The sequence below is a fragment of the Anomaloglossus baeobatrachus genome, chromosome 7 (genome assembly GCF_048569485.1).
Source record: "Anomaloglossus baeobatrachus isolate aAnoBae1 chromosome 7, aAnoBae1.hap1, whole genome shotgun sequence".
Lineage (NCBI taxonomy): Eukaryota > Metazoa > Chordata > Amphibia > Anura > Aromobatidae > Anomaloglossus > Anomaloglossus baeobatrachus.
In genome coordinates, this window is record NC_134359.1 from 102647659 (window position 1) to 102667441 (window position 19783).

Consider the following 19783-nt stretch of genomic DNA (forward strand, 5'->3'; position numbering starts at 1 on the left):
TAGATAAAGGGATCTTTAGAAAAAGTATTTCTAAAGATCCTTTATGATATGCTAACGAGTGCAGGGACTAGTCACAAGGGTGTTACTTCCCTTGGCTAGTCGGCCCCCTTAGCAACTAAGCGCTCCTCTGTGTGTGTCTGCTAACATGCTAATGAATGCGCAGCATCAGAGGTATGGTCGATCTCACCTCTCTGCTGGCACTGCACCTGACGCTGGTTTGCAGCTCAGTGCATATGATCAGAAGTCCCGGGTGTCCTGTCATGCATACTATGAAGCCGAGTGTATGCTTCCCGGCTTCAAACTGATGTAGGGTGTACCGCCCCCGTGGAAGCATCCGAGCTGCTCGGATCCGGGTTCACTGTGACTCGAGGGTCTCCGGACCCGGGGTTCGTGCGGTCACTCGTATGAAAAGGGGGGAGTATTTACAGGGGGTGGCACTTAGTTTTAGACTTCAACTTGATGACCCGGTAGCTTGCAACTAGCCGGGCCCCACTCCCAACTATGGCTAAGTGAGGGAGCTTGCTCTCAGGGCTCATGCTTGGGATTTTCTGGACCGTTTTTTGTTGGAAAGTTCTATCCCCCTCATTGCGCCAATGCCCTGATTTTGGAGTGGGTGGCAAGGATCGTGAAGGCTCCATTCTCCTCAGGTGAATTGTCGGGTTGCCTGAAGCTACTCCCCAACCTAGGGTCCGTGTACCCCGTCCTGCCCTTGGTCCCAGACCGGTGACAGGGCTAGGCCGCCGGCCGTCCTCCTCGATTAGTCCGAGCACCTTGCCATGATCCCCTGCGACCGGGGGTCTGACTCCTCTAGGCCCAGACCACCGTCTCCAACCTAGGCAGCTACTCCAGGAGTCCCACTCCTGACTTCCTCTGAGCTCCTCTCAGCTCAACTCCACTGACTCAACTCAACTCAACTCACTGCACTTCCACACCTCCCCTCCCTAACCCTCCAGGGGGGCGACTCTATTCCTCTCAAGCCGTCCACTGGTGTGTCAGGTGGGTGTGGTGCAGGGTGTCTCTAGGGTTTTGATTCGCTGATGGACGCAACCCCACTTAAGTAGGGACCCAGAACCAAAAGGGAGGCAGAATACTCCACGGAAGGGCAGCTTGTGCAGTACCCTGTGACGACCTGATAGTCCAGGGGCTCACAAGTGCTCATGACCGGAGGTCCGGGGACGTTCTGATCATGCACACTAAGCCGAAAATCAGCGGTGGCAGCAGAGGTGAGAGCGACTATGCCTCTGATACTGCGCATTCATTAGAATGTGAGCACGCCCAGAGGGGCATGCTTACATGCTAAGGGGCCAACTAGCCAAGGGAACTAACACCCTTGCAACTAGTCTCTGCGCTCATTATTAGCATATCATAAAGGATCTGTAGAAATACGTTTTCTAAAGATCTCTTTATCTATGCTACTATAGCAATATGCACCCAGAACCACTCTTGGTTCTGGGCTGATACAGGACCTGACAGGTTCCCTTTAAGATGGAGCAAATGTTAAGCTCCTCAAACATATTGCGCTTTTATATATCTCTTTATGGGAAAAAGCACTCACATATTGTCCAACAGATGGGAAACCATAATTTGTAGAGTAATTACCAGAAGCACACTGATATAAAGGTATCTTTCTCCTCCTCTTCAGAGGCCCGTGTTGAATGAACTGGCCTTTGTAGTAGCAGAATCAGACAGGAAATCTAGGCCTAGATTAGCACTTCCACCCACATTCAATATGTCGCAAAGATGGTTTACTATTTAAAGGTAATAGTATTCTTAACCCCAAATTAAAAGCATATGGCTTTATTATTACAAGAACGTGCCATGCATTGAGAATGAAATATACTGTAAGCTCCACTACATGGAATATATGAGGCGATAAAAGCCCAATAGCAACAATAACAGTAGTAATCAAGTGAAAAACTGATTATAATATTAAGCATGATAATATCAAACATTTTTGCATAAGGTACATAGAAAAAAAGCTAATTTTTCACCATCTTTCCTAATACAGGCCTCAAATAAGGTTTACAATTAGAGATGAGCGGATCATTGGAAATTCAAATTGATGAAATTTGCAGAATTGTCCCCAAAAATTAAAGAGGAGAGCTTGCTTAGCCACACAAATAGACAGCCCAATCTCTATTTTATTTTTATTTTTTCATAAATAAACGTAAATAATAACTTCGACCTAACTGAAAATCAATGGGATCCATTTTCGCGCTTCAGAGTCATTGCCTCATAAAGTGACACTGGTCAGAATTGAAAAAATTGGCAAAAACAGGCTGTGGCGCCAAAGGGTTGAATTGGGTAATTATTTTTTCACATTACAACATTTATTTAAAAGTATATAAATTACTTTTGAAGTTTTCACACTGGCCACAGGGGCCTTTATAGTCTTAATCGGGCTTTACACACTGCGATATCGGTCACGATATCGCTAGTGTGGGTACACGCCCCCATCTGTTGCGCAACACGGGCAAATCGCTGCCCGTGCCGCACAACATCGCCCAGACCCATCACACATACTTACCTGCCCGGCGACGTCGCTGTGACCAGCGATCCGCCTCCTTTCTAAGGGGGCGGTCCGTGCGGCGTCACAGCGACGTCACTGAGCAGCTGCCCAATAGCAGCGGAGGGGCGGAGCTGAGCGGGACGTAACATCCCGCCCACCTGCTTCCTTCCGCATAGCGGCCGGGAGGCAGGTAAAGAGAGCTTCCTCGTTCCTGCGGTGTCACACGGAGCGATGTGTGCTGCCGCAGGAACGAGGAACAACCTCGTTACTGCTGCAGTAACGATTTTTGAGAATGGACACCCATGGCAATGATGCAAAATCGCTCATCGGTGTCACACGCAACGACATCGCTAATGCGGCCGGATGTGCGTCACCAATTCCGTGACCCCAACGAGTTCGCATTAGCGATGTCATAGCGTGTAAAGCCCCCTTTAGGGTATGTGCCCACAATCAGGACTCGCTGCGTTTTGAACGCAACGGGTCCTGACCGGCGGGGCCGCGAGTCTCCTTCGCAGGATAACACAGGAGACCGCAGCTGACTGTGCCCATGATCAGGGTTCAGTGCGCTGCGGTCTCCTGCTGTGTTCTCCCTACGGAGGACGCATGCGACTCCGCAGCTAACAATTGACATGTTGCGGTCTGGAAAAACGCTCCGCAGGTCGGTGTTTACTGCGGAAAAAACATGCACAGTGGGCACAGGATTTCTAGAAATCCCATCCACTGTGCTTGTACTGTACAACGCAGCGTTTTGGACGCAGCTGAAGCATGCTACATCCAAAACGCTTCAGACACTGATTGTGGGCACGCAGCCTTATACTTCCTGTCCTTTCAAGAAGAGTTTTCAGCAAGGTCCTTATTATCAGAGGCAGCGTCTTTACATAGCTGATACACAGGATCCACCAATCACAATAGGTGACGTCACAGACGATTCTGCTCCCTCTCTCTTATTAATGAGCTTTGCACAGGCTCATTAGATGCTTCAGCATAAAAGATAAATTTAGGGTCTGACCATTGAGGCTAGGTACATGTGTTTTTTGTGTTTTTTTTTCTTTGGTAAGATATGTTGTTTTTTGGAAACAATAAGAAGTTAGATTCTAAAAAAGCCACATTGGCCAGTGTTAAAATTGCAAGTTTTATTTTTTTGATTTTTAATACAGATTGTGTGGGGCGGCATGGTGGCTCAGTGGTTAGCACTGTAGTCTTGCAGCGCTGAGGTCCTGGGTTCAATTCCCACCAAGGACACCATCTGCAAGGAGTTTGTATGTTCTCACCGTGTCTGCGTGGGTTTCCTCCGGGTTCTCCGGTTTCCTCCCACACTCCAAAGACATACTGATAGGGAATTTAGATTGCGAGCCCCAATGGGGACAGTGTTCCCAATGTATGTAAAGCGCTATGGAATTAATAGCGCTATGTAAATGAATAAATTATTAAATGAATAAATTACTAGATTGTAATATGTAAAACAAAAATATTGAAAACATATATTTAGCACCAAAAAAATAAAAAAGGTCATTATTTGGTGATAATTCTGGGGGTTAATCTGCAGGTTAATAGCATTTTGAATCTGCTCGGTGCCTGCACATTAAACCTCCGATGCCGGGAGGAAATTAACTTTAACACTCCCAGTAGCGTTCTGGTTTCAGTCATGGGGCAGCTTCAGCGCGGGATCAGTCAGCCGTATATATATGGAGAGTGGTGGCTGTAGCCACGCCTCTTGCACTGACTGACAGCAGGTTCTAATGCCGATCGGCTGTCAGTCAGTGCGGGGGGCAGTCACAGCCGCCGCTACACCATACACAGAGTGGTTACTGAACCCGCACTGGCACCTTCCCTGTGGCTAAAACCTAAACGCTGCCGGGAGGATTAAAAATAATTTCCTCCCAACAGCAGGGTTTAATGTGCACGCACTGGGCAGGATCAGAATGCTATTAACATGCAGATTAATCCCATATCTGCAAGTTAATAGCATTTTCCACGTGACAGATTTCCTTTAAAACGCAGCACTTTCCAGTGAAGCCATATCTCTGTTAGGGCTCATGCACATGACAGTATTTTTGGGACAAGTGCCACTCATTAAAAAATGGATCACACTTGGACCAATAATATTCAATAGAACACATTTTTTTCACTGACGAATTCTACATGTGAAAAAAACGCAGAATGCAGAAGTTTCCTCCAAGAATTGGATACCTTTCACCAATTCAAGTCAATGCGTCCGTGAGCAAAATCGATCTGATTTTCACAGACTGACAGAAAGGAGAAGTTGGAGAACCTTTTTCTTTTCTCTCCACATTCGAGAAAAACTGACACCACTCTGATCGGACTCTGATTAAACTCTGATCAAAGTCTAATCAGAATAATCCGACCGTTTTCTTGTGGAGAGAATGGTCGTGAGAACTAGCCTTTAGGCCTCTTTCACACATCAGTGATTCCGGTAAGCATGATGACAGACATGCACAGAGTCATTAAAATCAATGGGTCTGTGCACACATCAGTGATTTCACAATGACCGTGTGTCTGTGTGGCACACACGCCTGTCCGTGTGTTCTGTATGAAGACAAGTCCGTTTTTCTCTGGCATCACGCGGACCACACACTGATGTGATCCATGTGACACATACTGGAGAAAACACATGTCTTTAAAATAAAATGATTTTCTATGCTCACCTGTCTCCAGCGCTGCTGTCTTTGGCTCTACTACCACTTGCTTCTGGGTCCTGCTCATTATGCTCATTGCATATTAACTGCACTGTGGACCCGGAAGCAAGTGCGGCAGCAGCGCTGGAGACATCAGCACCAGAGACAGTAGCACCGGGGACAAGTGAGTAAAAAGTTCCTGTTCTCCATGTGCTATCACAGACAGCACACGTAGAACACACCTGTAGCAGAATAAGGGCCCACGGAGGACCATACGCACCTTCAACAAGGCCGTGAAACACAAGAACATTTTTCATGAATGTGTGAAAGAAGCCACAATGCCAATCCTCCTGTTTTGAGCAAGCTGCAAAAAGTGTCTCAAACTCATTTCAAAATGTATTTAATACTAAGTAGAACACCGCGCTTCCAATAGGGTTCCAAACATGGAAAAACCTGAGCAACCGACTCCCATTAACAACTAATAAACCTGAAGTTTAAATGCAATCACTGGCACAGTAGTTCCTGCTACTGGAAACCACCAATGTGATCAGACTATACGAAAGAGTTGACACGCTATGATATCGTTAATGAATTATCGTCGGGGTCATGTTGTTTGTGATGCACATCCGACGTTATTAACGATATCGCAGTGTGTGACACTTATGAGCGACCTTAAACGATCGCAAAAGCGGTCAAAATCGTTTGCCGCGGAGAGGTCGTCCTGAAACAAAAAATCGTTTTCTTTTTTTTTTGCGATGTTGTTCGTTGTTCCTGCGGCACCACACATCGCTGTGTGTGACACCTCAGGAGCGATGAAAATCTCCTTCCCTGCCTCCACCGGTAATGCTGAAGAAAGGAGGTGGGCGGGATGTTACGTCCCACTCATCTCCGCCCCTCCGCTTCTATTGGACGCCTGCCGTGTGACGTCGCTGTGACGTCGCACAAACCGCCCCCTTAGAAAGGAGCGACGTTGCAGAGCAGGTATGTGCATGTGACGCTGCTGTAGTGATAATGTTCGCTACGGCAGCATATCACACAATATCGTACGTACGACGGGGGCGGGTGCTATCGCGCTCGACATCGCTAGTCGATGCTAGCGATGTCGCAGCGTGTAAACCTGCATTACTCCGATCCAAGAGAGCAGATGGTGTGCATGGTCCGTATGGAAGATGCAGCTTAGTTTCACTGGTTGGATGTAAGTGAAACTTTCTCTGTGGTGAATTGTCTGAAGCGAGTGGCATGTAAACGTGACCGATGTACCGGAGCACCCTGGCCAGTGGTGCTCCGAGTGAAAAACTGTTCGCATACAGAGTCACGTGTGACGTCACAGGTGTGGATGGTGAGAGCTACGGGCTCTCACTAGGTCCAAAAACCGACGCGTTTCAAAGGGCAGGACAGCCTTCTTCGTCATTTCCAAATGTGGTGCTAGGAATAGAAGACTTTTGGGGGGTTTTTTTGTGTTATGTGCTCCAGAATTGCTCTTCGATGTGTTATTTGATATAAATTATATTCAGATTAAAGAGCGACATTAATTTGTTGAGTAGCAAATAGCTATCTATTGACAGTGAAAGACTATTATTTGTATCATACAAATGCCCTCATTATTTTTGTTGTCAAACAGACATATAAATATATGTAAACAAGTTATTACAATGGGAAATATGTGTAATATTTATATTGTTGGCATTGGATCTCAAATGAGTCATTTTGTGTTGTATTTCGTACCTAGTAGCGTCACTATAGAACGATACGTACTATAAGCACGCTGCATATGATCAAAACTTCTTATCTAGGAGCTTCTCCTAGTCTATATTCTTCTACATAACACTTTCCAGCAAATTTAATTAGTCCCTCAGACACGGTGAAAATAGTTCCTGCACAGCAACATTAGTCAGCGCATTGAAAGGCTTCTAAGACTAGTTAGCCGGCCGGGTTGCTTTAGAAACAGTAAATTCCAGTGTTTGTGTGATTTCCAGCCTCATTATGCTTCCTCTTGGCTTCACCTAGGACACGGCACAGAATGTACACGCTTGTTCTGTATGTACGAGCTTTTGTGAGAGGCAGGGGGTCTGTGTAGTGCACGCCGCTACTCATGCACACTCAGGGGAGACGCATTTGCATTCTCGCTCCTAAAGTGCACAAGCGCACACTCAGATGTGCAAATATCGCTTGTTAGCCGCCGACTCCATTACTTGTTAGGCAGTCTGTGTTCTATCTGGGTTGCAATCTTGGGAAGCTTTCACCCGCGCCATTGATGTCTTTTTTTTTTTTCCTATTTACAGATTTTAACGTACTTTCAATAAGCAGATCCTAATAAGGAGCCGGCTGAAGACGTCTCGCGTAGCTTGGGAGAAAAAGACGGAATGTTCAAAAAAATATGCAGCAAAGATTTTGAAGAGAATGAGCTCTTTTGATGGAGTTTTCCATCTTTTATTGATCTAGTTCATTAAAAAAAAAAGAAAGAAAAACTTCACTTATACAGTATAGAAGATGGGTGGAGGCCTCTGTTCTGGGATTTGTTCAGTGGGTTTTGAAGTTCAAAAGCAAAAATCACAGCAGTCTTCTGTATGTGCGCGGTCTCCGAAGGTGACTAAGGGGTTAATTTGCAGCTGTCCCATTGAACATTATGCCAGACTACTTGAGACTTTTTCAGTGAGGAGATGACAGTGAGCTCCATAGTTACGTCTGCCTGCACCTGCCGTCTTATTCATTTAAGGACTCATCTGTAGTAAAGTAGAGGTTCCCCCTTGCTTTTCTCGGGATAGTCAGGGATAGGTGAAAGGCAATGTTGACTGTGTTCTTGCTGCTGAATCTTAATATCTTTGTAACTTGTATTTCCAAGTTCTACAACCTTTTTGGAAGTAACACGTGAATAACCCCCAGAAAGTATTTGAAGGGGCAAGCGTCCAATTCCACCGCACACTAGAGCTGCCTTCCTTGTTTCAAGTAGCGAAGGGTCCGACAAAGCTGCAAATTCCAGGGGAGACCATCAATCAAGTCCATTCACTAGATCCAGGAACCCTTTGTGTCCTGATGTATGGGAAAGAGAGTCAATGAAAAGACTCTGCTTGTGACCCACATTTCAGGGTGATGTGCATAGAAAATTGGTGCACAAGCCAATGGGAGACTTTAAACCACTGTAGGAGCTGGATGTAGTTGCCTTGCCCTTAACCCCATAGATAACAAAAAAAAGAAGAAAGTCAAAGGTAATGACGGCCATATCTCAATGCAAGAAGTCACAGAGTGCCAGTATGACGTTCACTCCTCCTATCATACACTAATCCTAACTAAAAGTCCCCTGTACACATAAACATATACAGTGAAGGAAAATATTATTTGATCCCTTGCTGATTTTGTAAGTTTGCCCACTGACCAAGACGTGAACAGTCTATAATTATAAGGGTCGGTTAATTTTAACAGTGAGAAATAGCATATCCAAAATAAAATCCAGAAAATCACATTGTATAAATTTATTTTCATTTTGCATTTTGCAGAGAGAAATAAGTATTTGATCCCTCTGGCAAACAAGACTTTATAGGTCTTGGTCTATAGATTTTATTTTGGTGGCAAAACCCTTGTTGGCAAGCACTGCAGTCAGATGTTTTTTGTAGTTGATGATGAGGGTTGCGCACGTTTAAGGAGGAATTTTGGTCCACTCCTTTTTGCAGATCATCTCTAAATCATTAAGCTTTTGAGGCTGTCGCTTGGCAACTCAGAACTTCAGCTCCCTCCATAAGTTTTCTATGGGATTAAGGTCTGGAACTGGCTAGGCCACTCCATGACCTTAATGTGCTTCTTTTTGAGCCACTCCTTTGTTACCTTTGTTGTATGTTTCAGGTCATTGTCGTGCTGGAAAACTCAGCCATGACCCATTTTTAATGTCCTGGTGGAGCGAAGGAGGTTGTCACTGAGGATTTAGCGGTACATGGCTCTATCCATTGTGCCCCTGATGCAATTAAGTAGTCCTGTGCCTTAGCAGAGAAACACCCCCAAAACATAATGTTTCCACCTCCATGCTTGACAGTGGGGATGGTTTTCTTTGTGTCATGGGCAGCATTTCTCTTCCTCCAAACACAGCGAGTTGAGTTAAGACCAAAAAGTTCAATTTTTGTCTCATCTGACCACAGAACCTTCTACCAATCATTGTCAGAATCATCCAGGTGTTCATTGGCAAGCTTCAGATGGAACTGCACATGTGCTTTCTTGAGCAGTGGGACTTTGCGAGCACTGCAGGATTTTAAGCCATTATGGCGTAATGTGTTACCAATGGTTTTCTTGGTGACAGTGGTTCCAGCTGCCTTGAAATCATTAACAAGTTCCCTCTATGGAATTTTAGGCTGATCTCTCACCTCCTTCATGATCCTGGATACCCCACGAGGTGAGATTTTGCATGGAGCCCATGATCAATGTTGATGGACACTCATTTTATATTTCTTCCATTTTTTTACAAATGCACCATCAGTTGTCTCACTACAACCCAGTTACTTACTTATGATTTTGTAGCCCATCCAGCCTTGTGCAGGTCTATGATCTTGTCCCTGACATCCTTAGAAAGCTCTTTGGTTTGGTTTGTAGAGGTTAGAGTCTGACTTATTTATTGAGTCTGTGGACAGGAGCCTTTCATACAGGTGACAATTTAAGACAGCTGTCTTTAATGCAGGTAACACGTTGATTAGGAGTATCTAAGTGGTCTGTAGGAGCCAGAACTCTTAATGGTTGGTAGGGGATCAAATACTTATTTCTCTCTGCAAAATGCAAATACATTTATATAATTCACACAATGTGATTTTCAGGATTTTATTTTGGATATGCTATCTCTTACTGTTAAAATTAACCTACCCTTGAAATTATAGACTGTCCATTTATTTGTCAGTTGGAAAACTTACAAAATCAGCAAGGGATCAAATAATTATTTCCTTCACTGTATCATAAAATGCTGCACAGTCATTTGTAGAAAACTGGATGAAAGCCAATATGGCACCCAACTTTCTAAGAGGCTTGAGTGGAAATCTAAAAGACAGGTCCTACCATCCACCTGTGCTTTATAGTCTTGTATTTAAGAATTTGGCTGGGCTTCATTTTTAATATGATAGAAGCAGACTGGACAGATCTTTATATAACTGGACTCACCAGCATGGTTAGTAACAGCGCGGAACAGGTGAATTAAGCAAATCTGGATGTTTTCACTACCTTGGATTTCTTGTTTTACAATTTATCTCTAAGAGAGGCATTTATCAGGGCAATGTGAGGTTCAGAAGGCCATATTGAAAAATGAGCCATTCACATCCCTAGATTGCAACATGATTGGCTCCTTTGGTAACTCCATTGTATGCATTATTCTGGTCCATAAATTTGTCACACAGAGTTTTGCTCAAAACTCGCCAACTGTCATGGCAGCATCAGGTTCTGTTCCCATTGCAAAGTCTCCGTCTGATGGGTTCTATGGTGTTTCTGATCAACTCAGGCAGACCTGGGTGTCGGCCTGCTGTATGATTATTCATAGACAGACTAGCAAGAGTCAACCTTAGGCTGCTTGTTAGGCTAATTTGATCACATGTAAGGAAGCCAATCACTTCTGCTCCTCTCATTTGTAGGCTGGAGGAAGTCTTCTACCTATGCCAATTATAGCTTATGATGTGTTAGTCTGTGTGTTGTGGTGTCCCAGACTTGCTAGAGAAAGAGTTGCTTCATGCTTGATCTTATTGTGGAGTTACCCTTCATCTTGTAGTTTACACCCTGCTCTTGTTTTCTTACTAATCTCTTATTGTCTTATACCTCTCTGTCTTATACCTCTGTGAGCGTGTGCTGTGTGACAAAGTTTTGGTTTCATGTTTTTCTATTTCTGTGGGTTAAGTCACACTCCTGTCCAACCCCCCCTGGGGGAGTGGGAGGCGGTGTAAGATCAGGGCTGGTTAGGAGCAGGGCCAGGAAGGAGACTCAGACATCCCCACCATTAGGGGTATCTCTGAGAATAGGTATAGCACAGAGCCCCTAGCCTGAGAGTCAAGTCAGCTTAGGGACCTCGGTTTCTCGCTATCACCATAGTCCCTTGTGACAAAAGTAGACCAGAATAGCACATGTTGCATTTATTTTCCATGCAGACCTTCAGGCACTTCCACCGGCACACCAGCTATAATGGGTCTTTTTACTGTCTGTATGTGATCTGTGGTGCATAGGGCCCAGATATATGAACGATCCCCAACATTTATCCAATAAAACTCTAAGGCATCGTTCAGATGTCAGAGCTTTTCTTGTATGTGGAAAAATAGACTGACTGATTTCCATCAGTGTGTTTGATTGCATTTTTGTCAGAGTTGCATCAGTTTTACTCATTTGCAAAATAAACTGATGGAGGTTTCTCAAGTTTGTCCTATCTTACAATCAGTGGAAAATGAGCAGAACTAGGAGGCAACTGGGATGCCATCAGTTTCTCTCTGAGTTTCCATGGATCTTAGTCTTAAGGCCCCTTTACACACTGAGACTTTCTAGCGATCCCACCAGCGATCCCAACCTGGCCGGGATCGCTACAAAGTCTCTGGTGAGCTGTCAAACAGGCAGACCTGGCCAACGACGCAACAGCGATCCGGACCTGCAGAAAGACCTAGCTAGTCATTGGGGACGTTGTCAGGCCTAAAACACACATCCGTGAAAACCGTGAAAACCACCGTGAAAACTGTCGGCAGACAGCAGACAGAGTAGCGCGATGAGAATGAACTCGGGTGAACTTCACCCGACTTCATTGTCATGCCGCGGCTCTGTCTGTGTGCCGTGTACTGATTAGCGGTCACCTGTGAAGGATTCACCGGTGACCTCTAATCCCCCGAGTGACTGAAGTGTCCCCCCCTCTCTCATACTCACCGATCCCCGGCGCTGCACGGCGTTCACACTGCTCCGGCGGCTTTTTCTAATTTGAAAAAGCCGGCCACTCATTAAACAATCTCGTATTCCCTGCTTTCCCCGCCCACCGGTGCCTATGATTGGTTGCAGTGAGACACGCCCCCACGCTGAGTGACAGGTGTCTCACTGCACCCAATCACAGCAGCCAGTGGGCGTGTCACTATGGAGTATAGAAATAAATAAATAAATAATTAAAAAAACCGGGGTGCGGTTCCCCCCAAATTTAATACCAGCCAGATAAAGCCATACGGCTGAAGGCTGGTATTCTCAGGATGGGGAGCTCCACGTTATGGGGAGCCCCCCAGCCTAACAATATCAGTCAGCAGCCGCCCAGAATGGCCGCATACATTATATGCGACAGTTCTGGGACTGTACCCGGCTCTTCCCGATTTGCCCTGGTGCGTTGGCAAATCGGGGTAATAAGGAGTTATTGGCAGCCCATAGCTGCCAATAAGTCCTAGATTAATCATGTCAGGCGTCTCCCCGAGATACCTTCCATGATTAATCTGTAAATTACAGTAAATAAACACACACAACTGAAAAATCCTTTATTAGAAATAAAAAACACAAACACATTCCCTGGTTCACCACTTTAATCAGCCCCAAAAAGCCCTCCATGTCCGGCGGAATCCAGGATAGTCCAGCGTCGCTTCCAGCTCTGCTGCATGGAGGTGGCAGGAGCTGCAGCAGAAGAAACCGTCGCTCCTGACACCTCCACGCAGCAAATGAAGAGAGCTGCGTGATCGGCTGAGCTGTCACTGAGGTTATCTGGATCCAGCGGTGGATGCAGCGGTGGTCGCGGGTAATCTCATTGACAGCTCAGCTGATTGCGCTACTCACCGCCGCTCCGGTCAGCTCCACGCAGCAACTGAGGTTAGTATCGTGATCAGCTGAGCTGTCACTGAGGTTACTCGCGGCCACCGCTGCATCCACCGATAGATCAAGGTAACCTCAGTGACAGCTCAGCCGATCACGCGGCTCTCTTCATTTGCTGCGTGGAGGTGACAGGAGCGGCAGTTTCTTCTGCTGCTCCGGTCACCTTCATGTAGCAGAGCTGGAAGCGACGCTGGACCATCCTGGATTCCGCCGGACATGGGCGGCTTTTTGGGGCTGATTAAAGTGGTGAACCAGGGAATGTGTTTGTGTTTTTTATTTCTAATAAAGGATTTTTTCGGGTGTGTGTGTTTATTTACTGTAATTTACAGATTAATCATGGAAGGTTTCTCCGGGAGACGCCTGACATGATTAATCTAGAACTTATTGGCAGCTATGGGCTGCCAATAACTCCTTATTACCCCGATTTGCCAATGCACCAGGGCAAATCGGGGAGAGCCGGGTACTGTCCCAGAACAGTCGCATCTAATGTATGTGGCCATTCTGGGCGGCTGCTGACTGATATTGTTAGGCTGGGGGGCTCCCTATAACGTGGAGTTCCCCATCCTGAGAATACCAGCCTTCAGCTGTATGGCTTTATCTGGCTGGTATTAAATTTGGGGGGAACCGCACGCCGTTTTTTTTAATTATTTATTTCTATACTCCATAGTGACACACCCACCGGCTGCTGTGATTGGGTGCAGTTTGACACTTGTCACTCAGTGTGGGGGCGTGTCTCACTGCAACCATTCATAGGCGCCGGTGGGCGTGGAAAGCAGGGAATACGAGATTGTTTAATGGGCGGCTGGCTTTTTCAAATTAGAAAAAGCTGCCAGAGCAGTGTGAATGCCGTGCAGCGCCGGTGATCGGGGATCAGTGAGTATGAGAGAGGGGGGGACACTTCAGTCACTCGGGGGATTAGAGGTCACTGGTGAATCCTTCACAGGTGACCGCTAATCAGTACACGGCACACAAACAGAGCCGCGGCATGACAATGAAGTCGGGTGAAGTTCACCCGAGTTCATTCTCATCCCGCTACTCTGTCTTCCGACATGTAGTAACGACATTTTGCATCACACACGGACATTTCTCGGAAGATCAAATAACACGCACGTGTGCCTTTAAACATAAAAAAACATATGTGCACGTTTGGTCGTATCTCCGGTATGTACGGAAACGGACCAAACACGCACGTTTTAAACGGATGTGTGTTGCAGGCCTAAAGCAGCTTTTTGAAAGGGAAGTCGCTAACGAAGTCGCTGTAAAGTCCCCTTTACACACTGAGACTTTGCTGCACAGCGGGAAACAAAGGACCAAAGAATGGTCCTGAACGATTTGTAGCGATCAGCAACTTCACAGCAGGGGCCAGGTCGCTGATGTGTTTCACACACTGCAATGTCGCTGGGGAGGTGACTATAACGTCACAAAACCGGTGACGTTACAGCGATGTCGTTTGCGATGTTGCAGTGTGTAAAGCCACCTTATGTGGTTTTTATTTTGTGTATACTTAGTCTGCAAAAACACTTGGACATGAGAACAGCGCTATAAAGTATAATGTGTTTATGTTCCATCGGTAAAAATACAGGTGGAACATGTACATAGAATACAATTATATGAATGAGGGCTAAGGTTGAGATCACATATGCCATTTTTTTAGCAGTCTTTAAACTAGACATGAGTGGATTCAAAATAAGTAAAAAAAAAAACATTTGTTTGTGTTTTTTTTGTCTTTAAACAAGAATATCAAGTAAAAAATAGCATGCTTTTCATAAATAAAAAAAAAATAAATTGCATTGCCTTAGTGATGTCACTGCAAAACTATGGAGGTCAACAGAGACCCAAAAAATATCCTACGTATTTCAGAAAGAAGTGCTTTCCTTCGTCAGGGATATATCACAAATTTCCAGTGTCTCCATATTTTGTAGTATGAGGCAGTAGATTCCATATGTGAGTCCCTGAGGCCACGCAAACATTTATTTATGTAGAGCACACACAATTAGTTAAAGGGGTGGTTCACTACTCTGCAGTAGTGACCACATCTCTGTAAAACTGATAGGGGAGACTTTTTGTAAATACCATGTGTTGCAAATTCTGCCTCTGAGCGGCGCTATCACGGTCCACTCATCCCCATCGCATGACCCACTGGGCTCCGTAATCTCTGGGATCTGGAGGTGTTACATCACCTTCCATTTAACCTGACATCATCGCGGCCAGCCCCAGTCTTCCTCAGTGACTGGGCTGTGGACGAAGTTTCACCGCTCGTCACAGCCCAGCGTCACAGACCATCATCTCCGTGCTTGCAGCCCTCTGCAGTGAAGGACAGCGTGTGCGAGATGCTGTGCTGTGATGTTGGGCTGTGATGCTGGGCTATGACGAGCAGTAAAACTCCGCCCACAGCCGAGTCACTCAGGAAGACTGGGGCCGGCCGGCCGTGGTGATGTCAGGTCAAATGGAAGTTGACGTAACATCACCGGATGCCAGAGGTCATGGAGCTCCGTGCGTCATGCGAGGGGGATGAGCGGACTGCGATAGCACCGCTCAGGCTGAATTCGCACCACAAGGTATTTGCAAAAAGCCTCCCCTATCAGTTTTACAGAGATGGGGTCACTACTGCAAAGTAGTGAACCACCCCTTTAATGTAAACTTTTATACTAATAAAGTGAATCTGTCATGTAAAAAAATCACTATTAACCCGCAGATATTGGATTAATCTGCATGTTAATAGCATTCTGAAGCGTCCCGGCACCCATGCCGAGAGCCCCGCTGCCGAGATCAGCTCTAATGCTTAGCCGACTGTCAGTGCCGGAAACATGGTTAATAGTCGCTACTTCCCATGCACAGAGAGTGACTGAAACCAAGCTGGACCATCGTTATAACTGAAAGCCCAAGACTACCGAGAGGAATAAAGATCCTTTCCTCCTGGTAGCGGGGAACCGGGTAACTTTAGAACTCAATTATCTTGCAGATGAACTCCAAATCTTCATTTTAATAGCCTTTTTTGATGTCAGGCTCCCTTTAAAATCACTTTTTGAGTGGGACATAAACTCTTGCCTTCTGCTGCCACCTAGGAGAGCGTGGACTCCAATCATACACTCACCCAGTATTTCTACTTGTAGTGGAAGAGCTGATGTTTTTATTTTATATTGTAGAACTTGAAATGCAATCTAGTGTGGTTTTTTTGTACTGCATTTTGCTCTTTGGCAAAAAGATGGTGCCATGCGACAAGTGTGAAAGGATCTTTAAATAAAACATTAAAAGCAAATCAGTAATATAATATTGGAATCTCTTCAACTGGAAGCAAAATAGATATGAAAATAAAGCGGAGCACTTTGAGTAAGCGAAGACCATCTGGCAGCAATGTGAGCTGTAAGATAACTATTAGAGATTAATTAATTGATATGCGGGACCCTGATCCTGGTGGACACAAACAGGAACCTTGTGAACCACCTGCTACCAATTAGAATCCATGGTGCCTGTTTTGGTTAGTAGGCCTGGAGCAACATAATGAATACACCACGCTGCAACTATGATTTCTTGGTAGACCTACAAATCAGAAGAAGAGCAAGGGATCCTAGCAGCAAGGAGCCGATTTCGGCGGCCAAGTACTATTGATATGGAGGCTAGACCAGGGTCTTGTGAATCAATTCGCACTTCTTGAAAACCTATAGACCACCATATACTATACTCTATCATGTACGTATGAGATATGGACTAGAGAATGTTTTAAAACAGTTGCCTTCGGACAAACTCTCGGGTAGATCCAACTTTGTAATATCCAAAGCACTGAAGGCTCTTTCATCAATTAGAAAAATCTTTATTGGTCCTAATATACATGAGAGGATAAAAACAACGCAACATTTCGGATAACGTCGAGTCTTTATCAAACCATAAAAAGCTACTCTTTGGTAGGTCATGTGTAATGTAAATTCCCCACAACTTTACTCATTCATTTAGTAACAATATGGTAAGGGGTCTTCAGAAATCATTGGTTTTTTTAAGCTAAAAAATTATACGGCCATATATTAGCTGTAAGCCAATAGGAAAATATCAAGTGCTGAAGTGGCGATTTTCTTTCACGTGTTTTATATTTGTTGGGTGAGTGGCATTTTTGAGTTATGGAGAATTCTGTAGGGTTGAAGGACTTTTCATGCAATTTGTGGTTGTTTTTATTATAGACCACTTTTCAGTAGGGTTGTTTCAGATGAATGGGACAGTTGCAGAACTTTATGCAGTAAAATCTGCCGCAAATACATAACATGTGAATTTACCCTAAGGTTGCTCAGGCGCAATAGTTAAGGAGGTTGACTCAACTTCTACAGGAGTGTACCACTCCACTGCTTGACTTGGAGAGAGGGAGAACATTCCCATTTGCTTAACATTTCAGTCCAGTAGTATTATCGCACTGCTGGCCCGAAATGTGTACTCTCTGGTCCTGCAAGCAGAGGATGCTTTGCGGAAGAGCACAGTTACACTGCAGCTGGCCAGGATCGTGACGCAACAATGTACTCCAGCCATCATCAGCGCAGTGCTCCCAAGCTATACTTTTTCATAGAGACTGTAAGCACGATGCATGTTCATAAAGGGCAGCAATGGCCAGTAATATAGACAATAAAGATGAAAGCACTTCGTTATTGAGAACAGGGAGGTTTTTTAATAAGTCAACTGCAAATTTGTTTATATGAGCACTTTGTAATTTTACCCATTAAAAAATTATTGCCTAATAAAATATATGCAACGTCTATTGGGAAGTGTGAATCATAAATCGAGGCTGTGATCCCACGGCTCTGTTGAAGCCGCTACCCCAGTGCCACATGTGTGGTTCAGTCTACTGACAGGTATGCACCGCAGAAACTCATACTCTCTTGGCATTTACAAATCCAAATGAAAATTCAAGATCTGATCTCCTCTATTGCACTTTGGGCAAGAAAAGAGTTTCTAGGTTCCATTTTTCAATGCTGACAGTACATCGTTAATAAATCTATAGTTAGCATTTGGATTTATTCATTCTCATCATTTCCTGCTGAAGGTAAATGGCATTTTGAAACAATATTGGTGTAGGTTGTGGCTTGCCCTTTGCTGAAATAAATCCTTCCAGTCTTTCCCATCTGTTCAATATAAAAGTAATATCCAGAGGAGATGCAGTTGTTGGTTATGAAGCTACTCCCTATTCCCATACACGCTAGAACACGGATCTGTATGACGGGAACTTAATTGCTTTTTTAAATGCTTGTTACTTAGTCATTATAATTCTCCCATACCTGGTCACATGATTTCGGTAGTTTATAGACCACAGTGTACAAGCTCAGCATCATTTATATAGGACTCCGCTGAAATGTGTACAAACAAGTTCATTTTTCAGTTCCCAAACACTGCATGGTGAATTGGTTGGTAAATACTTGTCAGCATGAGAATTCACAATCTTAATGTTAAAAAGAAAATTCTATAGAGAATATGTGAAATTTTATACAGATGTAAGATGTTTGTCCAACATATCAATTATCGTATTTTGTCATTCAACTGTTTTTATTGATTTTACAAGTTAAAATGGGAAGGTCTGAGTTGGGATAGCATTGAGTAACAGTAGGAAAAAAAGGGTCATGGTTATTTAGGGTTAACCGGGGGGGGGGAGGAAGAGGCGTAACCGAGCAATTTACACACAGAGGACAGAGTTCAGAGTTGTATTTTGAACAAAATTAATATGCACAGCAGATGTTGCAGTCACCAACTTCAAGGGTTGTTCTCAAGTTTTAAAGTTACCCCCTTGGCAGATGAGCCAGAGAAAATACTGCCAGCAGCCAACAAAGGCGCTCAACACAGGGAAATCCTAGGTGCATTGTCCCCTGGGAAGTATGCAAATCAAAAAAGGTCCTTGAAGCCTCTGTTAGGAGTCTTGACATAGAAAATAGCCAGATATCCCTCCGTGAAGGAGCTAGTCAAGGAGTGGCTCTTTTTAGGAGACCACCTTTTAGTCAAAATCCAACTTTTTGATGAGTATTTCCCTTGTCATATCTTTAAACTCATCAATGAGTTGGATATTGACCAAAAAGGGCCACTTAATAAGGTGGCTATGGTGGTCTCCTAAAAAGAGCCACTCCTTGGCTAGGTCCTTCCCGGATGGATATCTAGCTATTTTCTGTGTCAATACTCCTAACAGAGACCCACTGACCTTTTTTGATTTGCCCCTTGGCAGATGGGGATAGCTTTCCGATCACTGGGAATCCTACCGTGATGGCTCCCACCAACCCTAAGAACCAGGTCTTGAAGAGCCCCAGCTAAAGGAAGCAGAGGTCGATCATGTCCACTAGTGCTCCAGCTAAAGGAAGCAGAGGTCGATCATGTCCACTAGTGCTCTTGGCTGATGTTCAATTCTTATATTAGAACAGTGTTTCTCAACGCCACTCCTCAACACCCACCAACAGATCATGTTTTCAGGTTTTCCCTCAATCAGGTGATGGAATCATTACCTGTATAATATTGAGGAAAATTTGAAAACATGATCTATTGGTGGGTCTTGATGACAGGAGTTGAGAAACACTGTATTAGAATGAATGAAGAAGCAGTGTGCATGATCCAATCAGACCCAAAGCCATCGGAAAGTTATCACCTTTGGATAGGAGAAAAGGTTCAAACTTGAGAACATTCCTTTAATGGATATAGCCAGCTATGACAATAGCTCTCCCTGCCGATGCTAACTGCATAGTGAGCTGGTTATTTTCAGTGACCTAGAATGGGGGCATTTTATAAATAGCATAAAGAACAATAACGTCCAGCGCTAATAAGGTATTAGCCATCAAGTTTCCTACTGTTACACCTGAACACAGCACACAATGAACCTACAATAAAGTCATGCTATAATCTGGGGCTTAAC

At 44.6% G+C, this 19783-nt stretch overlaps 1 protein-coding gene across 2 annotated transcripts in view; it reads left to right on the forward strand.

The window, feature by feature from the left end:
• Positions 1 to 19783, forward strand: part of ERBB4 (erb-b2 receptor tyrosine kinase 4) — a 1420891-nt gene that overhangs the window by 149585 nt on the left and 1251523 nt on the right. The window lies entirely within an intron of this gene.